The sequence below is a fragment of the Zingiber officinale genome, chromosome 7A (genome assembly GCF_018446385.1).
Source record: "Zingiber officinale cultivar Zhangliang chromosome 7A, Zo_v1.1, whole genome shotgun sequence".
NCBI lineage: Eukaryota > Viridiplantae > Streptophyta > Magnoliopsida > Zingiberales > Zingiberaceae > Zingiber > Zingiber officinale.
The window spans coordinates 133,210,466-133,229,552 of record NC_055998.1 but is presented as its reverse complement, the minus strand read 5'-3'; positions in this window follow the sequence as shown (position 1 = coordinate 133,229,552).

Genomic DNA, 19,087 nt, shown 5'->3' with positions numbered 1-19,087 from the left:
TCAAGGGTATTTTTGTCTTAAAATTTTTAATTATTTTATGTAAAATTGCAAGTCTATTTTTTTTATAAAACAATAAAATTAAATTCTGACATTTTAATCACAAAACAATAATTTTACCCTAAAACTCCCCTTCATTAATATGAAATAATATTAATAATTAAAAATATATATAAATATTGCAATTAATAAATTATTTTTTTCATTGATCACTTATCCGGTGGTAAGAGCCCGGGACCCCTAACGAGGGGTCAACGCCACGTGGAGGTCAAAAGGCCAGGTGGTCCGTCGAAGAAGGGTGAGCCGACCGGACTCATGAGAAAAGGGCAAGCCGATCGGCCCCGCCAAGAACATCGGATAGTAAAAGCGCGACAGGATCGGGTTCGACGCCAACGAAACGAAGTAGTGGCCAGCGAAAGGCCCAAGAGAAGGCAGATAATGGCGCGCCCTACGGCCGCAGGAATTAGGGTCGTCAACGGGCGCTTCGTCGAGCCACGGATGGACGCCTGGTCGGCGGTGAGTAAATAGACAGAACATTCGCCGACAACCGCCAGTCGTATGACTAAGTCATACTCCTAGTCCGACAACGGTGTCCTGTTGTCCCATCAAGGCGCTGGATGGGATCATTGCAGTATGGCCGTAAGCTTTCTAACAAACACATACCGAGGTATGGGTTGCGGACACGCACCTCGGTGGGCGTGTAGAAACTCTTTCACCGCCTATATAAAGAGCCGCAGACTTCACCGGAGGTACGCGTTCTCTAGAGCTGCTTTTTCCACCACTTGCTTACCGACTTGAAGGCCGGAGGGTTGCTACGGAACCCTTCCGCCCGACTTCAAGTGTTCACGGAGCTTCGTGAGACTAGCCGAGATCTACATCGGCGACCCGAGAGCGCCACGTGCCCAGCGTCGATTGAGCGTTCGGACAAGATCAATTTGGCGCCGTCTGGAACGCTCCCGCATCCGATCGGAAGCAATGGACGAGGGTGGACGACAACACATGGTGACGCTTTCAACGAGGAACTCGGCGCTGATCGAGATAAGGGCCGCCAAGCTCGTGGAGCAAAATGAAAGTCATGCGAGTACGAGCAACAAGCAACATCTCGGTGGTCGAGAAGCACCACCGCCACCAGTATTTCAATGAGCCCTATTCCGCACCCGCCGCCACCATAGAGATAGGGGATCTTCTTGGATGAGGTGCCTAGGCGAGATGACGAAAAGGGAAAGCCCCGAGCGAACGCATCACCCGAGAGGATTAATCGTCGATTTTCGAGGCTATTCTGAGATCCTCTGCCGAAGCACTATGTGCCTCCGACGATCGGCGAGTATAATGGGACAATCGACCCGGATAATCATCCGGGTAAGTTCGATAACACGACTACTCTTAATACACGGATGGAGTAAAGTGCCGAGTTTTTCTTACCACTCTCTCGGATCGGCTCAGCGGTGGTTTCGGAGGTTGACGGACGGATCCATCACAAGCTTCAAGGACTTCCGCGGCCTTCCTCCACCATTTTGCAAGCAACCGACGCTACCAGAAAACAAGCGTGAGCATGTTCGCCATTAAGCAAGCTCGTGAATCGCTCCGGATTACATCCGGTGATTCAACAAAGTGGCGATGGATATTCCAACGGCCACAAACCATGATGAATGCCTTCACACAAGCCTAGTGGATGGGGATTTTTCCGATCACTCATCCAAAAGCCGCCCGAGATTACGATCACATGCTACACCAACGAATACATCAACGTGGAAGAAGCGCAAGCTGCAAGGAAAAAGGAAACACCAGCCCGAGCGGAAACAACACGCCACTCATCACCGCCTAGAGGACCAAGGGTCGAAGCAATCCGATCACGCCAGGTCCCATGTGCAAAAGGTAGCTGCCGTCTGCCCAAGCCAAAGAAGAGATGGACCGATGTTCGCTCCTTCCACCGACGAATACGCACAACACAAGGGATTGTCAAGTCTTCCCTTCGTGGCTCATCCTGCGCCTCGGAATGCCGGACGACGGTCTCCTCCCGTCAGGCGATAGAGAACTCATGAAGCCGATCGGACGCAAGTCGGTAGGCCACAAGAACAAACTCCGGCCGGATCGTTCTCCAAGGGGGAGAATCGCCGAAGGCCCAGAGCGGTCTCGACCGTCCGCTCGAAGAGGAAAATAGAAGCAATACTTCCCGAGGTGAGATCAACGTTATTGTTGGCGGACCGGAGGAAACTCCAACCGAGCTAGAAAGGCGAGCGTCCGCCAGCTCCAGATCCTGTAGCTGAGAACGAGCGGAAGGACCCAAAATTAGTTTCGGGCCGGAAGGAGAAGGAGTCACTGACGATGCTCTCTTCATCAAAGCGGTAATAGCTAATTATACTATTCACCACGTATTTGTTGACAGGGAGCTCGGTCAACATCATATTCAAGAAGGCGTTCGATCAGCTCAAATTGATCGAGCCGAGCCGCCCATGACAACTCCGCTTACGGTTTACGGTAACGGGTTCACCGGCTGACAGATCCCCTGGCTACCTCTGGGAGAAGAGCCGCCAGAGGACCAGGACAACAAACTTCGTGGTGGTCGACTCTCCCTCGTCCTACAATGTCATTTTGGGACGATCGACGCTCAGCGAATTCCGAGCGGTCGTCTCAACCTTCCATCAGAAGATCAAGTTCCCCGTGGAGGACAAAGTAGGAGAAGTACGGGGAGATCAGCTAGCAGCTCGGCGATGCTACATCGAGATGGTCCGCTCGGAAGGCGCCCCGGATCGAGGTAAACGCCATCACCGAAAAGCCACACTCTTTAATTTATGAAGAAAAAGAGGAAGTGCAGATTCACCCAACCCGATCGGAGGCCACGACTTTTATTGCGTCCGATCTGGAGGAGAAGCAGAAAGAGGAGCTGATCCAATGCCTCCAAAGAAATCATGATGTCTTCGTCTGGTCGACACATGAGCTGCCCGGAATTTTACCGAGCATGGCGCAGCACGAGTTGCATGTCCGACCGGACGCCTGAAAGGGAGAAAAGAGATTTCACGAGAATGCCTTCATCCGGGCGGAGGTGGAAAAGCTTCAGAAGCCGGCCATATACGCGAGGTGCAGTTCAGCTGGTTGGCTAACGTAGTATTAGTCTCCAAGCCGGGCAACAAGTGGAGAGTGTGCATAGATTTTGGGATCTCAACAAAGCTTGCCGAAAGATTTTTATCCTCTGCCTCGGATAGATCAGTTGGTGGACTCTACGGCAGCTGCGAATTAATCTGTATGCTCGACGCCTACTAGGGCTATCACCAAGAAGAAAAGTCACCATGACGGCCGACGGCACTTATTGCTATAATGTGATGTCGTTCGGATTGAAGAATGCGGGGGCCACATATCAGCGCTTGATGAATAAAGTATTCAGAGAGCAGATCGGGCGGAATCTAGAAGTTTATGTGGACGACATTCTCATTAAGTCCGTCAGAGCGGCCGATCTCTTCAAGGACATGGAAGAAACCTTCTGAACGCTGCGCAAATATGGAGTCAAGCTAAATCCTCAGAAGTGCCTGTTCGGAGCAAAAGGAGGGCGCTTTCTGGGGTACATAGTGACCGAGCGGGGAATCGAAGTAAATCCCAGCAAGGTGAAAGCTCTGCAAGATATGCCGCCTCCAAGAAATACAAGGGAAGTGCAGCGTTTGACCGGTCGGATAACTGCTTTGTCCAGATTCATCTCCAAAACTGCCGACCGGAGCCTCCCTTTCTTCAAAATCTTGCGCAAGGCCACTAAGTTTCACTGGGATGAAGAATGCGATCGGGCGTTCGAAGACTTGAAGGCATATCTGAACTCTCTCCCGGTATTAGCCAAGCCAACTGCGGATGAGCCACTTTATATGTACTTGTCTTCAACCGAGCATGCAATCGGCTCGGCTTTAGTGAGGTCGAGCGGAGAAGAGCCTGTGTATTTCCTTAGTCACATTTTAAAAGATGCTGAATCTCGCTACACTGGGCTCGAGAAGCTGGCTTTCGCTCTAGTCCTCGCCGCTCGGCGCCTTCGTCCATACTTCCTGGCGCATATGATCATTGTCAAAATGAATAGCCCGCTCGGACGTGTTCTACTAAATCCAGAGGCATCCGGACGGCTCATCAAATGGACGACCGAGTTAAGTGAATTTGATATCCAATACCAGCCCCGCTCGGCGATCAAAGCGCAATCCTTGGCTGATTTTGTGACTGAGGTGCAAAGGCCGGAGCCGGAAGCTATGTGGAGAATATATGTGGATGGGTCGTCCACTCGGCTCGGAAGCGGGATTGGAATGTTGTTACTCTCCCCTCAAGAAGAGAAGATGCACTTATCCGTCCGGCTGGATTATAAAGCTACCAACAATGAAGCAGAGTATGAGGCCCCCATAGCCGGCTTGCAGGCAGCTCGGCATGTGGGAGCCGGTCGGGTAACGCTTCACTCAGATTCGCAGTTGGCCGCTCAGCAGCTCTCTGGTACCTTCGAAATCAATAATGCTCGGCTCAAGCTCTACGTTGAAGCCTTCGAGAAGCTCAAAGCCGATTTTAGAGAAGTTGTTGTCCAGAAGATACCTAGAGCAGAAAATCAAGCAGCTGATGAGTTAGCCAAACTCGCGAGCTCAATAACACCGGTCGCCATTCAGCAGCCAATTGAAAAAGTACTGTTGGTGGCGCACGTCGACCGGATGGAAGGCCTCACATTTCCAAGCGACTGGCGGACACCCATCATAGAGTTCCTCCGCTCGGGCGCCACACCGTTCGACCGGAACGAAGCTCAGCAGTTAAGGAGGAGTGTCGGTCGGTTCACACTCATCGGCGACCAGCTTTACAAGAAGGCTTTCTCTCGCCCGCTGTAGAAATGCGTGAGCTCGGAAGACTCGGCTTACATCCTCCAAGAGGTACATCAAGGATCGTGCGGAGGACATCCGGGCGGACGATCACTAGCTAAGAAGATCCTCTTGGCCGGGTACTTTTGGCCGACTTTACAAGCAGACGCCGCTCGGACCGTGTCGACGTGCCTCTCATGCCAGAAGTATCATAACTTCAACCACCGACCGGCAGAGGAAATGAAGGCATCAACAGTTTCATGTCCGTTCGATCAATAGGGAATGGATATTGTCGGTCCATTTTCGATGGCGACCGGGCAGCGGAAATTTTTGCTAGTGGCGGTCGATTATTTTTCCAAGTGGGTGGAGGCCGAGCCGCTAGCCAAGATCACCGAACAGATGGTCAAAAAATTTATCTGGCAACACATCATCTGTCGGTTCGACATCCCTCGCCGATTGGTTTCCGACAATGGGCGGCAATTCACAAGAAAGATGCTAAAGGATTGGTGCAAAAGCTACGGCATCGAGCAACACTTCACGTCCGTGGCTTATCCCCAGAGCAACGGTCAAGCCGAAGTAGCCAATCGGGAAATTCTTCGTATTCTGCGCGCTCGGCTCGATCATTTGGGAGGAAGTTGGCCGGATGAAGTGTCGGGCGTCTTATGGGCCATCCGAACGACACCGAAGGAAGGGACGGGCGTCAAGCCCTTCCATTTGGTGTATGGCGGCGAGGCGGTCATTCCGGTCGAAGTCGGCGTTGAGTCCGTCCGGATCCAGAGCTATGATGATGGCAACGCCGAACGGAGGAACATGGAGCTGGATTTGGTCGGCGAGGAGCGAGCCAAGGCGTCCGTTCGGCTGATGGCATACCGGCAGCGGATGAAGCAAAACTACAACCGCCGCGTAATCCCCAGATCATTCCAGGTCGGCGATCTCGTCTGGAAGAAAGTCAAGCCGGTCGGCGACGTCGGCAAGCTTGAAGCTCCTTGGGCAGGTCCCTTCAAGGTTATCGAAAAGCTCCACCCGGGCGCTTACTATCTGGAAGATGAAGACGGGCGTCAACTGGACTGGCCGTGGAGCGCGAATTATCTCCAGCCTTATCGGGCTGGGTGAAAGGTGCACTAATGTAACTTATTTTTGCATATATTTTGGTCGCCCGTACCCTTATAATGCAGGAAGCAAAATTAATTCAATGGATGGCCAATGGGTTTGCCGAGCGGCCTATCTCCCTAATGTATGGTAGCCGAGCCAAGCGCTCGAGAACGAAGGCCCCGAGTCGTTCGGCCGGAGGTATAATATCCGAGCCAAAGCGCTCGAGGTCGAAGGCCCAAAGCCGTTCGGCCAAAGGCATGATATTCGAGCCAAGCGCTCGACAAAGAAGACCCCGAGCCGTTCGGCCGGGAGTACGTTATCCGAGTTGGGAGAAAGATATCGTTTCCGAGCGGCTGTATTGAAGTTAGCCTTAAAACGGCCATCGAGCTCCGACGTTAAATATCGAGAGACGAGCCGGCGTCTATAAACGTCCGAGCGGAAGACCGTCGAGCTCCGACGTTAAATATCGAGAGACGAGTCGGCGTCTATAAACGTCCGAGCGGAAGACCGTCGAGCTCCGACGTTAAATATCGAGAGACGAGCCGACGTCTATAAACGTCCGAGCGGAAGAGTCATCCATGTAATATATTCCGGCGGTAAGAAGCCGATCGACGACAAAGCTCGTTCTTTAAGACCCCTGAGTAGCCGAGCGGCTCGCATAGCAAAATCTATGGAAAACCCCTTTGAGGTAAGGCGCGAAGCAAGAGATGGTTAATCAGAATTAAAATTGCGAGCAAGTGAACGAGTGACGTTCGCGCGCCGAGCGGCTGCTTAATTGCATGATGAAAGACGTTATTAAAGACAATCAACTTTAGTCTGACAGAGCGTGGTGCCGAGCGGAGGAGTTTTAAAGAACACTTTAGTTATGAAGAGAGAAAAATTTCTTGCCAAAACAAAAGTTGAAGGAAAGGAAAAGATTATCTATTAAGCACAGGGCTAACCAAAAAAAGTTACAGCGAAAATAAGTTTGGCCGAACGGCGGGGATACAAAAAAGTTCATAAGAAACACTCCTCATGCGTCGAAATAAAAAAGAGCATCAGGGATGGCGCCCATCACGGTCGCGAGGTCCTCGGGAGAGATGGTCAGCTCGGCGGGCAGGTGGCCTTTGGCCTTTAAGTGATCCACAGCCGCTTTGATCGCCTCTTCAAAGGTGAGGGAGATCTTGTCAGTAAATTTCTCCCCAAAGGCATCCGAGCGGACGAATGCCTTCCTCACCTCGTCGGAGCGAGCCGACTCCCCCTCTTGATACTTTTTGAGCTCGGCGTGGGCATCGTCGCTGGCAGCTTGGAGATCCTTCAAATCTATATCAAATCTTTGAAGATCGGCCGAACGGCTCTCCTTCTCGGTGGCCAGAAGAGCATCCAGATCCTTGATGCGTTGCTCCAGCCCTCTGATCTGCACCTTCATTCGATCCATGTCATCGATGGCCTGTCGCTTCCGAGTGATCGCCGTCTTGATATCCTTATCTCGTTGTTTGACCATCGCTTCGAGCCGAACGACCTTGCTCGCTAGATCGGAAGCCCGTTTCCGTTCGGCTTCCAATAATTTTTTGGCCTTCTCCAGAGCGACCGTCGACTGTTGGCTGTCCCCCGCGGCTTTGAGTTTTTTCAATTCATCCTCCAGCTCGGCCAACCGATTGCTAACGATAATCTGCTCCCTACGAGCAAAAGCGAACAGGTTAAAAATTTAATTCAAATACACGAACAAAGAAAAAGAACATACCCGATGGCTGTTGAAGGTTCTTGCCGCCAGCCGCCGGAGTCATCGCTTATTCGGCGAGCGTCCTCCCAAGCTTTGCAAGAGGGCGTCAAGGTGATCTGCTCGGGATCACCGCCAATCGCCAGCGACCATGTATTCCTCTGAGGGAGGCACAGGACGGTTTTTAAGTTCACGCCGCTCGGCCGCCTCGAAGCATCGGCCTTACCGGATGGCCCACCGGTGACGAGGAAGGAAGTCACCAAACGCCTGATACGTGCAGAGTTCTTGAAGGGTTGACGGCGGCACCTCGAGCTTGCCCTGAGAGCCATGTGGGTCGGGGTACTCTCTAGGGAAACCGTCCGGACACGGAGCATCCACGCCCCGCTCGGGCGGTGGCTCATCAAGTGGAATGGAGGCGGATGCAGGCGTTTCCGAGTGACTAGCGGAACATCATCGGCCGAACGGCCCTCCACCTCGGCTTGGGTGGAAGGTTCCGTGTCGCCCGCTGCCTCGTCATGAGAGGTAGTAGCTGCTAAGGCTTCGGGGGCATCCCCTAGTTCGCCGGTCGGATCGGCTGGATCAAGGCCCCGCTCGGCGACCTCCTTGTTCTTCACCGCCTCAATCTGGGCGGCTTTCAACTTTCGGTCGCCTTAGCACGCCACATAACTTCAACTAAACAAAAATTAAATCAATTAGAACAAAAGAAAAGGAGGGATGAGAATCGCACTCATGCCGCAGGCGGATCGGTGAGGTGGAAGACAGTGATATATACATTACTCCGGAGGAGCAATTTATCAATGTGATAGCGGCCGACCCACCAACCGCTTCTACAAGATGAAGGTAGGCCGATCGCCTCTAAATTTGCCGAGCTCCGGCTTGGCCAGCCGTCTGTCATTTGGTGCGAAAAGTTGGCCGCTCGGGAAAGCGCACATAGAAAAAGTGCTCCTTCCAATGTTTGTTGGAGCTCGGCATATTATCAAAAAGGACGAAGCCTATCCTAGATTGGAAAATAAAGGTACCCCACTCGGCTTGCTTGGGATAAAAAAAGTAGTGAAAAATCTTAGGGTCGAGGGGGATGTTGTTCAGTTTAAAAAGGACTATCACTCCGCTCAACAGCCTAATGGAGTTAGGGACTACCTGGCCGAGCGGAATGCGAAAATAATTACAGATTTGTAAGAAGAACTTGTGGGGTGGAAAACGTAGCCCGGCCAAAAATTGGTCTTGGAAGAATAAAACGGTGTCGGGCGGCGGTTCATGAGGCCGATCGATCGGTGAGGCTAACACTATTTGGTGGTCGGTCGGCAAATCATAGGTTCGAGTGAGGCGCAAGGCGTCCTCCTCGTCGAACCGGCTTTCCATGGTCGAATACCAAAGACCCGGAGCACCGCCGGTCGGCTGTGAGGTGTTGGTCATGGTATAAGGCTAGGAAGGGACGCGCGATGGAAGGAGGGAGAAATAAAAACAGGGAAAGAATGCGGGATGATGAAAGAAATAGCTAATAGAGAGAAAAAAGGAGAGGCGGCAAGGAAGAGGAATCCTTACGGGCAAAGAAGATGATCGAAGGGGGTTGTAGGGTCGCCGGAGAGCTGGAACGCAAGGTCGCCGGAGAAGAAAGGAGCAGCGAAACGTCGGGAGAAGATAAGGCCGAAATGCGGCGGAAAGCGGAAGTCGGCACTTTATAAGGGCGGCCGCTATTAATTTCAGTCGTCCGATTCAGGTCGCCGATATCGAGGTCGTCATCTAGCCGTTCATTTCAAACGACGGCTGTCCCATCGGAAGTGACGCCACCGCCATACGCTGACAAACGCACGATCGCCATGTGTCAGCAGGATACTGACCGCATTTAATGAGCTCCCCTTACCGTGCGCAGCGCATGTGACGGGTAGTAGGGGAGAGCATCGAACATGGATTCCAAGAGAACACAAGGCACAGACAAGATATCGCCGAACGGATGAGTATACCTATGCCTGGCCGAGCGGACTAATGCAGTGATCATTGCTCAATCAGATTGACAGTCCAGTCAGTCGGACTTCGCCTCCTTCGACTAGACTCGAGGGGAAGGCAAGTGATCCGGTGGTAAGAGCCCGGGACCTCTAACGAGGGGTCAACGCCACGTGGAGGTCAAAAGGCCAGGTGGTCCGTCGAAGAAGGGTGAGCCGACCAGACTCATGAGAAAAGGGCAAGCCGATCGGTCTGCCGGTAAACATCTGATAGTAAAAAGCGCCCTGACAGGGATCGGGGTTCCGACGCTCAATGAAACAGTAAGTAGTGGCCGAGCGTAAGGCCTAAGAGAAGGCAGGACATAATGGACGCGCCGCCCGGCCGGCGCAGGGAATTAGGGTCGTCCGAACGACGCTCTTCGTCGAGCCGGCCGGATGGACGTCCTGGCTGGCGGTGGGTAAATAGGGACAGGAACATCTGCTGACAACCGTCAAGTCGTATGACTAAGCCATACTCCTAGTCTGACAACGGGGTGTCCTGTTGTCCCATCGAAGGCGCAATGGGACTGTTGCAGTATGGCGTCAGGTAAGCTTTCTGACAAACACATACCGAGGTATGGGCTGCGGACACGTACGCGCCTCGGTAGGCATGTAGAAGCTCTTTCACCGCTCTATATAAAGAGCTGCAGACTTCGCCGGAGGTACGCGTTCTACAAGCTTTGGAGCTGCTTTTTCCACCACTTACTTACCTGACTTGAGCGTCGGAGGGTCGCCGCCGAGAACCCCTTCCCGGCCCGACTTCTGTGCAGGTTCGCCGGAGCTTCGTGAGACTAGCCGGAGATCTACATCCGCGACCCGGAGAGCGCCATGTACCCAGCGTCCGTTGATTCAGCGTTCGGACAGGATCAATCACAATTGTAACATCCCTATAGGTACTCAATCAAGTCGGCTCAAAGTTAATGATGCAGTTGATTATCATGTAGCTTGGGCCGACTCCTTATGTAACATCCCTATTGTAACTTTGAGCCGACTGCATCATACAAGATAACTTATAAATGATAGGTCGGTCGGGCATATATTCCTGAATAAGATAACTTATAAGTGATAAACTGATTGGCCTTATATCACTGAAAGAAGTGAGATAAAGATAATATTCATAATCCATATACTTTGATTAACTTGCTGAGAGTTTAAAGTCTAGGTTCCCCTTAAGGAAACATGTTCGGTCACTGCTTAAGGTCCCTGATCGACTATATGATAGTTTAAAGTCTCCGGTTCCCCTTAAGAAAGCTTGTCTGGTCACTCCTTAAGGTCCCCGATCGACTAGATAGAGGTTTAAAGTCTCCGATTTCCCTTAAGGAAGCATGCCCGGTCACTCTTTAAGGTCCCTGATTGGCTAAATGGAGGTTTGAAGTCTCCGGTTCCCCTTAAGGAAGCTTGTCCGATCACTCCTTAAGGTCCCCGATCGACTAGATGGAGGTTTAAAAAAGAGTATATGACCTCTCCAAATAATACTGTTATTTATATTAACAATGTTTGAACAAGATACATAAATGACTTACAGGCATATTTGTTAAGTTCTATATGGTTGTAAACGATTAGCACTCTAAGGCCGTTCAAGTTTTCTTCCTTCTATATCTTGGAGGTAATATGAGTCTGATACAAGTTTTTGTATTATTTTATAAGGTCCTCCCCATTGGAGTTCCAGCTTGTTAACATATCCAACAGGCTTGTGCGCTTCCATATGAGATCACCTACCTGAAAAAAATCTTAGAATAACTCTTTTGTTATAATTTTATCTCATTCTTTAGTGATATGAAATGAGTCGGGTGGCCGCTTTGTCCCGTGCTTCCTCTATTAAGTCAAGTTCCATGAGGCGCTGATCTGCATTGATGTTATCATAAAGCCTCCTTCGGTCAGATTCCACTCCAACTTCAATCGGAATCACTACTTCACTCCCATAAACTAGGTGGAAAGGAGTAATTCCTGTGACTTCTCTAGGAGTGGTACGATATGCCCACAATGCACTGGTAATTCATCTACCCAACTTCCACCAACATGATCTAATTTGATTTTGAGTCCTCTGAAAATTTCCCTGGTCAATTCAGCTTGTCCATTACTCTGTGGATACGCCACAGAGGTAAAAGCCTATGTGATGTCATAATTAGAACACCATTTTTTATTTTTCTTGCCCTAAAATTGTCTTCCATTATTAGAAACTATTTTATCTGGAATACCAAATCTGCAAACAATATGCTGCCATTGAAATTTGATAACTGCATGTTCAGTAATTCTAGCTAATGGTTCTGCTTCTATCCATTTAGAAAAATAATCGATAGCTACTAATAAGAATCTCCTTTCAGCAGGTGCAAGAGGAAAAGACCCAATTATATCCATGCCCCATTGATCAAAATGACAAGATACTATAGAGGTCTTCAATAATTTAGTGGGATAATGAGGAATATTTTGATGTTTCTGACAAAATAAACATATTCTCGCGAGTTGAGCAGCATCTGCTTGCAGAATAGGCTAAAAATATCTAGCTAATAATATTTTCTAGCAAGAGATCAACCTCCCATATGGCTACCATAAGAGCCTTGATGCATTTCTTGTAAGATATACTGTATGTCATCTGATCCAACACATTTGAGTAAAGGACTAGAGAAGACCCTTTTATATAGATGATCTTCAATCATAGTATATTGGCTTGCCCTCTTCTTGAATACCCTAGCTTGCTTCGCATCAGTAGGTAGAATTCCTTGCCGTAAAAATAGAATGATAGGTGTTTTCCAATCACTCTAGATTTCTAGATTATCCTGTTGCTTAATACAAGATACTAATAATGTTTGTTCTACTGGTCTATCTAAATCCCAAGGTATAATGGCAAAAGCTAACTTAGCTAATTCATCTGCTGCCTGATTGCCCGCTTGGGGGGTTTTCTTTATATTTACTTCATGAAATTCAGCTTTTAATTTGTTGAATGCCTCTGCATATAACTTGAGTCGTTCATTACTAATTTCAAAGTTACCTATTAATTATTGTGCTGTCGATTGAGAATTAGAATGAATTACCACACGAGCAGCTCCCACATGCTTAGTAGCCTGCAAGCCTGCTATCAATGCTTCATACCCGACCTTATTATTGGTAGCTCTATAATTCAATCTAACAGATAGCTATATTCGATCTTCTCTAGGAGATATAAGGAGAATCTCTATCCCACTACCTTGCCAGTAGAAGATCCATCCACATAGATCATCTAGGTTTTCTCTATTTCTGAACTTGGTATTTCTGTTATGAAGTCCACCAAAGCTTGAGCCTTGATGGTCGTCCAAGGCTGATATTGTATATCATACTCACTTAGCTCGGTTGTCCACTTGATCAACCTCCCAGACGCTTCTGGGTTAATGAGTATCCAACCCAAAGTGCTATTAGTCAATACTATAATTGGGTGTGACAGAAAATAAGGATGCAATCTCCGAGCTGCTAAGTCCAATCCATAAGCCAACTTCTCGAGTGTTGTATATCGACACTCAGCTCCTTTTAATAAATTACTCAAAAAATACATAGGTAATTGTTCTTTTTCTTCCTGCCTCACTAATACATAACCAATAGCATGCTCGTTAGCTGATAGGTACATCTACAAGGTCTCTCCTACTACTTGTTTAGCTAATACAGGGAGAGTAGACAAATATTCTTTTAGCTCTTCAAACGCCTTGCTGTAGTTCTCATCCCATTGAAATTTAGTTGCTCGTCGGAGTATTCTGAAGAAGGGAAGACTCGTATAAGTCAATCGAGAGATGAAGCGAGACGGGGCGATAATCCTTCCCGTAAATCTTTGGGATTCCTTGAGGTTCCGTGGTGGAGCCATATCTTGCAATGCTTTCAATTTACTGGGATTGACTTCTATTCCTCACTCGGTCACCATGTATCCCAGGAACTTCCCACTCTTAGCCCCAAATAAATATTTGTTGAGATTGAACTTGAGTCCAATACATCCTTAGAGTCCTATAAGTTTCTTCAATATTAGCATATAAACTAGAAGCTCGTATAGATTTAATAAGGATATCATCCACATAAACTTCCATGTTTCTTCCAATCTATTTCTGAAAAACCTTTTTCATAAGCTACTAATAAGTAGCTCCTGCATTCTTTAGATCAAAAGTCATAACATTATAACAATAGGTACCTTTAATAGTTATAAAGCTAACATTTTCCTGATCCTCTTTAGCGAGCGAGACCTGATGATATCCCTGATAAGCATCCAACATACTGATAAATTCATATCCAACAGTGGAATCCACTACTTGATCTATGCAAGACAGAGGAAAATAATCTTTCGGGTAAGCTTTGTTGAGATCCCAAAAATCAATGCAAACTCTTCACTTGTTCCCTGGCTTGGAAACCAGGACGACATTAGCCAGCCAGCCAGCTCGAGAATTGTACTTCCCGAATATATCCAGCCTCCAATAGTTTGTCCACTTTTTCTTTGATAATTTTATTCTGATCAGCTCTGAAGTCTCTTTTCTTTTGTTTGACCGGCTGAGTGTCTAGATACACATGAAGAGTATGTTCCATAACTGTTGGTGCCACTCCTTTTACCTCTTTAGGTGTCCATGCGAACACATCACTATTCTTCATTATGCATTTTACCAAGTCCTCTTTGAGTTCAGGAGTGAGATCATATGCAATGTGAGTAGTAGCTTCCGGTCGACCAATTTGTATTTGTACCTCTTCCTTTTCCTCATATACAAGGACGGGCGGCTTTTCATGGATGGTATTAATCTCCATCCTTTGTGCCTTCCAAGCAGCATTAGCCTCCATCCTAACAACTTCCACATAGTATTTGCGCGTCATTACTTGATCTCCCTTGACCTCGCCCACTTGGTCATCAATAAAGAATTTAATCTTCTGACAGAAAGTAGAAATGATCGTCTTGAACTCATTCAAGGTCGGTTGACCCAAGATAACATTATAAGCTGATGGAGCATCCACCACCATGAAGGATGACCGACGTGCCTGCATAAGGGGCTCCTCCCCTAAAGATATCACCAATTTTATTTGACCCAGTGGCTGCACTTCATTGCCTATAAACCCATATAATGGAGTAGTCATAGGCTGAAGTTCACTTTGGTCTATCTACAGCTGATCAAAAGCTTGTTTAAATATAATATTAACAGAGCTACCGATATCAATGAAAGTTTAAAAAATATTATAATTGGCTATAACAACCTTAATTATTAGTGCATCATCATGGGACACCTCTACCCCTACTAGATCTTTAGGCCCAAAACTGATTTCTAGTCCAACCACCTTCTCAGCACTACATCCGATGGCATGAATCACTAATCACCGAGTGTGCGACTTCCTCACTCGGTTGGAATCACCATCAGTGGGTCCTCCAGCTATCATATTTATATTACCTCGAGCAGCATTATTGCAATTTTCTTCTTACCGAGTTGACGATTGTTCTTGTTGTATTTGATCCAGCACTTGAGTTTGTCCTGCTAGGAGGGGTAAAATTCCCGCCTGTGATCCACTATGCTAATATTCAATTTTGAGAGGACTATTCTGCGATAGATATCGTTGGTGATTTGGAATTGGGGAATGCCGATGATAGCGAGTATTACCTGCCTGCTGATTCTTCAAAGTAAAACAATTCTCCGTGTTGTGAGTGTTTGTCAGATGATACGTACGCCACCTGTGGGAGAAATTTGGAGGAGCCTCCACATGTTTTACTGCTTGAGGCCAAAGCTCTGGGTGTCGATAATGCGGATATGGTCGAGGTCCTTTAGGAGGTTGAGCAGATCCCACCGGACGTGCTACAGTAGGAACTGGCGTAGAAGTGGCAGTATCCTTCCTCCAGGCGACTTGAGCTTCCTCCATATTGATGAACTCTGAGCCTCGCTCAATTAATATATTAAAATTTGTAGGAGGATTTCTGACTAAATCTTTAAATAAATCATTATCGTTAAGCCCCTGAGAAAAGACGCTTACTAAGATTTCTGTGGTGGTCGTACGAACATCGATGGTCACCTGATTGAACCTTTTAATATAGGCTCTGATGGATTCTTTATACCCTTGCTTGATTGGAAAAAAGACTCCAAGGAGTTTTATGATACCTCCGATTGCTAGAGAAATGATATAGAAATACCTTGCGGAAGTCCTTAATGCGCCGAATAGAATTATCCGATAATCGATTAAATCATCTTTGAGCTGCTCCTCCAAACATAGTAAGAAACATTCAACACTTAATGCCATCAGAGAATTGTTGAAGCAAAGCAGCGTTTTCAAATTTCAATAGATGATCCTCAGGATCAGTTGTTCTCGAATATTCTCTGATATTTAAGTTCTGATAATGCTTTGGAAGTGGGTCATCCAGCACTCGCTGAGAGAATGGAGTGACGATTTATTCTGGAGAACTATTGCTAGCCACTGTTTTCCCTTTGTGCTTATCACGCACCGGCACTTCTCCAGAGGATTCATGGGGGAATTCTTTTCGACCTCCTTGTTCCAAAGGGGTATGGAAGAATGCTTTAGTGTGTCACACCAGGGAGAGAGGAGCAGGGAATAGATGAATCAGATCTACTTCTTCTACTCCCCTTTCCTTCGGATGAGCAATTGTGGATATAGTAGGATTTGGAGCTACAAGCATCGTACCTCCAGTATTTGCTTGATGTTGTTGGAAAAGTTTTTAAGTTTTGGCCTAAATGAGCAGATCCATATCCTCCTGCGATATAGTGATAGTGTTGAGTTTTTCAGCTTCCTCAATCTTCGTAGTTTCAAATTCAGGTGAATACTATCCCATAGATGACGCCAAATTTGATCATGTCTGAAATTTACGAGATTGTACGCTAGCTCTGGTGAATGATGATCCCTAATGAAAATAACCTTCTAAAGATCTGGAAGCACCCCTCCACGATCCCGCACACAGTGAGACAAACCAACAAAGCGTTAGTGATCTAAGACAGGGGTGGAGATCCCTGGTTAGGCCCTCTGACGCTTAAGTCAGTTTTTCTCTCAAAAGTGGAAGATGAAGAAGAAGAACAGAAACTAAAGTACTTTGAAACAGAGTTTAGATACTAGAATTTGCTTACCTTACCAACGGAGAGGATTCCCCTTTTTATACTACCTAATGTAACCTCCGTAGTCACGAAGCAGTTCTCGGTTTATTAGAGTTTGTTAGGAGATAAAGTCATCTCCTAAGCTTTGTGCAATAATCTTTTTAAGAAATCTTTTTTGTATCCCAGATATACCTCTTTTATCATTTGTGACTTATATTTATGATGAGATATGTATATGAACACATCATTATAATTGAAAAAGCTTCTAGAAGACATTTTCCTCTGAATTTACCAGGTTGTCACTGTTGGTACCCCAAAGTTGTTTTGATCTTATCAAACAAGTTAGGTTAGATCCTATTGTGTTTAATCTTGTGTCTAAGTGTGCAGGAACTTAAGAGCATAGGATGTCAAGCAAAAGATGCAGCTAGCGAGAAGGACGACACGGAAGAGAGCCGACAGGCTCGGTGCGTCTGAGGAACAAGATGTTGCGGAAGAGTACACCGGCGGATGAGAAGGGAGCATGTGGTGTTTCTGAGGGATGAGAAGCCGGAGTGGAAGATTGCTTGAAGAGTAAAAAACACATCTAGCGAGAAGGTCGGCACGGGAGAGAGCTGACGGGCTCGGTGCGTCCGAGGGACGAAGAGCTGCGGAAGATTATGTTGGCAGACGAGAAGGAAGCACGTGGCGATTCCGAAGAACAAGAAACTAGAGCAGAAGCTTGCTCGAGAAGGCTGAAAGTTGAGTTTAGGTGAGCCGTATTCTGGATGGCCAAGATCATCCAAGCAAGAAAAGCTGGAGCGGAAGGCTCGGACTGAAAAAGTCAACTTGGTTGATGATGTGCGTAGATCTTCTGATCATTTATACATGTTTTAACGCATATTCACTTACTTCATTCACGTATATTCTATGCATGTTCACCTCTCTTAGCATATATTCAACATAAATACTCTTTTGTTTGAAGATATGCTCTTTATGTGTTTTCTTGTTGATAGGACACGATTTGGAGCAGAAACAAAGCTTAAGTGGAGTCTAGAGCTTCCAAGGTGTTGTGTCCAGGCCGTGTGAAATTTCTACATTGCAGATTAAAACCAAAATGTTCATAACTTTCTGCTTAGTTAGAGTTTTGGGTTGTTCTTTATACTAAATTGTAGATAACTTCAAGATCTACAACTTTGATGAAGACCTCAACTCAAGAATACCATGTTAAGATGTGATAAAATGATCTACAAGTCCACATGGCCTTGATACATGGTCGTGTCAATTCGCACGGTCGTGCGGTGTAACCAGAGCAGAAGGAAGGCATGGTCGTACCAATTCGCACGGTCGTGCAGTGTAACCATAGCAGAAGGAAGGAACGGTCGTGCCAATTCATACGGTCGTGCGGTGTAACCAGAGTAGGAGGAAGGCACGATCGTGGCAATTCGCACGACCGTGCGGTGTAACCAGAGTGGAAGGAAGGCACGACCGTGCCACTCAACCCGAAGGGAGGAGGCAGTTGGCCATGCGGATCTTGCACGGCCGTGGCACGGGTCGTGCGGTGTCCGTGCCCTAACCTATATAAGGGTTAAGAACCCTATTCCAGGGGGCTTCTTTGGTTCGGGACTTCGCCCCTCTCCTTGGGAAAGGTTCTCCCCTTCGGGGGAAACCCTAGAGCTCTATCCACCGCCATCCCTTGACGTTCCATCCAACTCCAAAGCAAGGAGGCATCCCCAAGACATCAGAAACCTCGGCAAGCATCTCTTCTTCCCCTTCTTCTCACATCAAGGGTTGTAAGTATGCTTTACTTTATATTTTGGGGTTGTTCTTCCCTCACAATGGAGTAGACATCCTCTTCTAGGATTAGGAAGTATTTGTAATGTGATGGAGATGTAGAACTATATAGATTCGCCATGTTTTTATTCAATGACTTGTTAATGCCTTATTTATGAATTGTGTGTGTGATATATTTATATTTCTTTGCATGTTTTGTTGATTGATATGGAGGATTGTTAATCACGCAAAGGGGATTCCCTAGAGCGTATTGACCAAGGTGCCCTAGTGATAGGGGTAACCCTTTTCGGACGTCTAGGACGTTCCCTTAAAAGGAAAAACAATCCCTTAAGAATTCCTGCTCTCGTAGAAAGAGTGTTCTAGATCGTACACCCAAGGGACCCTAGTGACAAGGGTAACCCTTTTACGGGCGTCTAGGATATTCTCTTGAAAGAAGAGACAATTCCTCCATAAGGAAGTAGGAAACCATACCAAATCATCTATCTTTATCCTTATTGTTATTTACTAGACATATATTCCTGTGATCTACCAAGATGTCCTCGTGACAGGGGTTAACCGTTATAATTTCACAGGAATCGTCTCTATTTGATACTTAGGGATATTGACCAATTTAACTTCTTACGAGAGCATGGACATAGAGGGTAGACACTAAGTAATCTATGTAACATCTTCTAGTATTATAATGAAACCGAAATCCTATAATTCATCTCCCAAAGCTCATTCCCT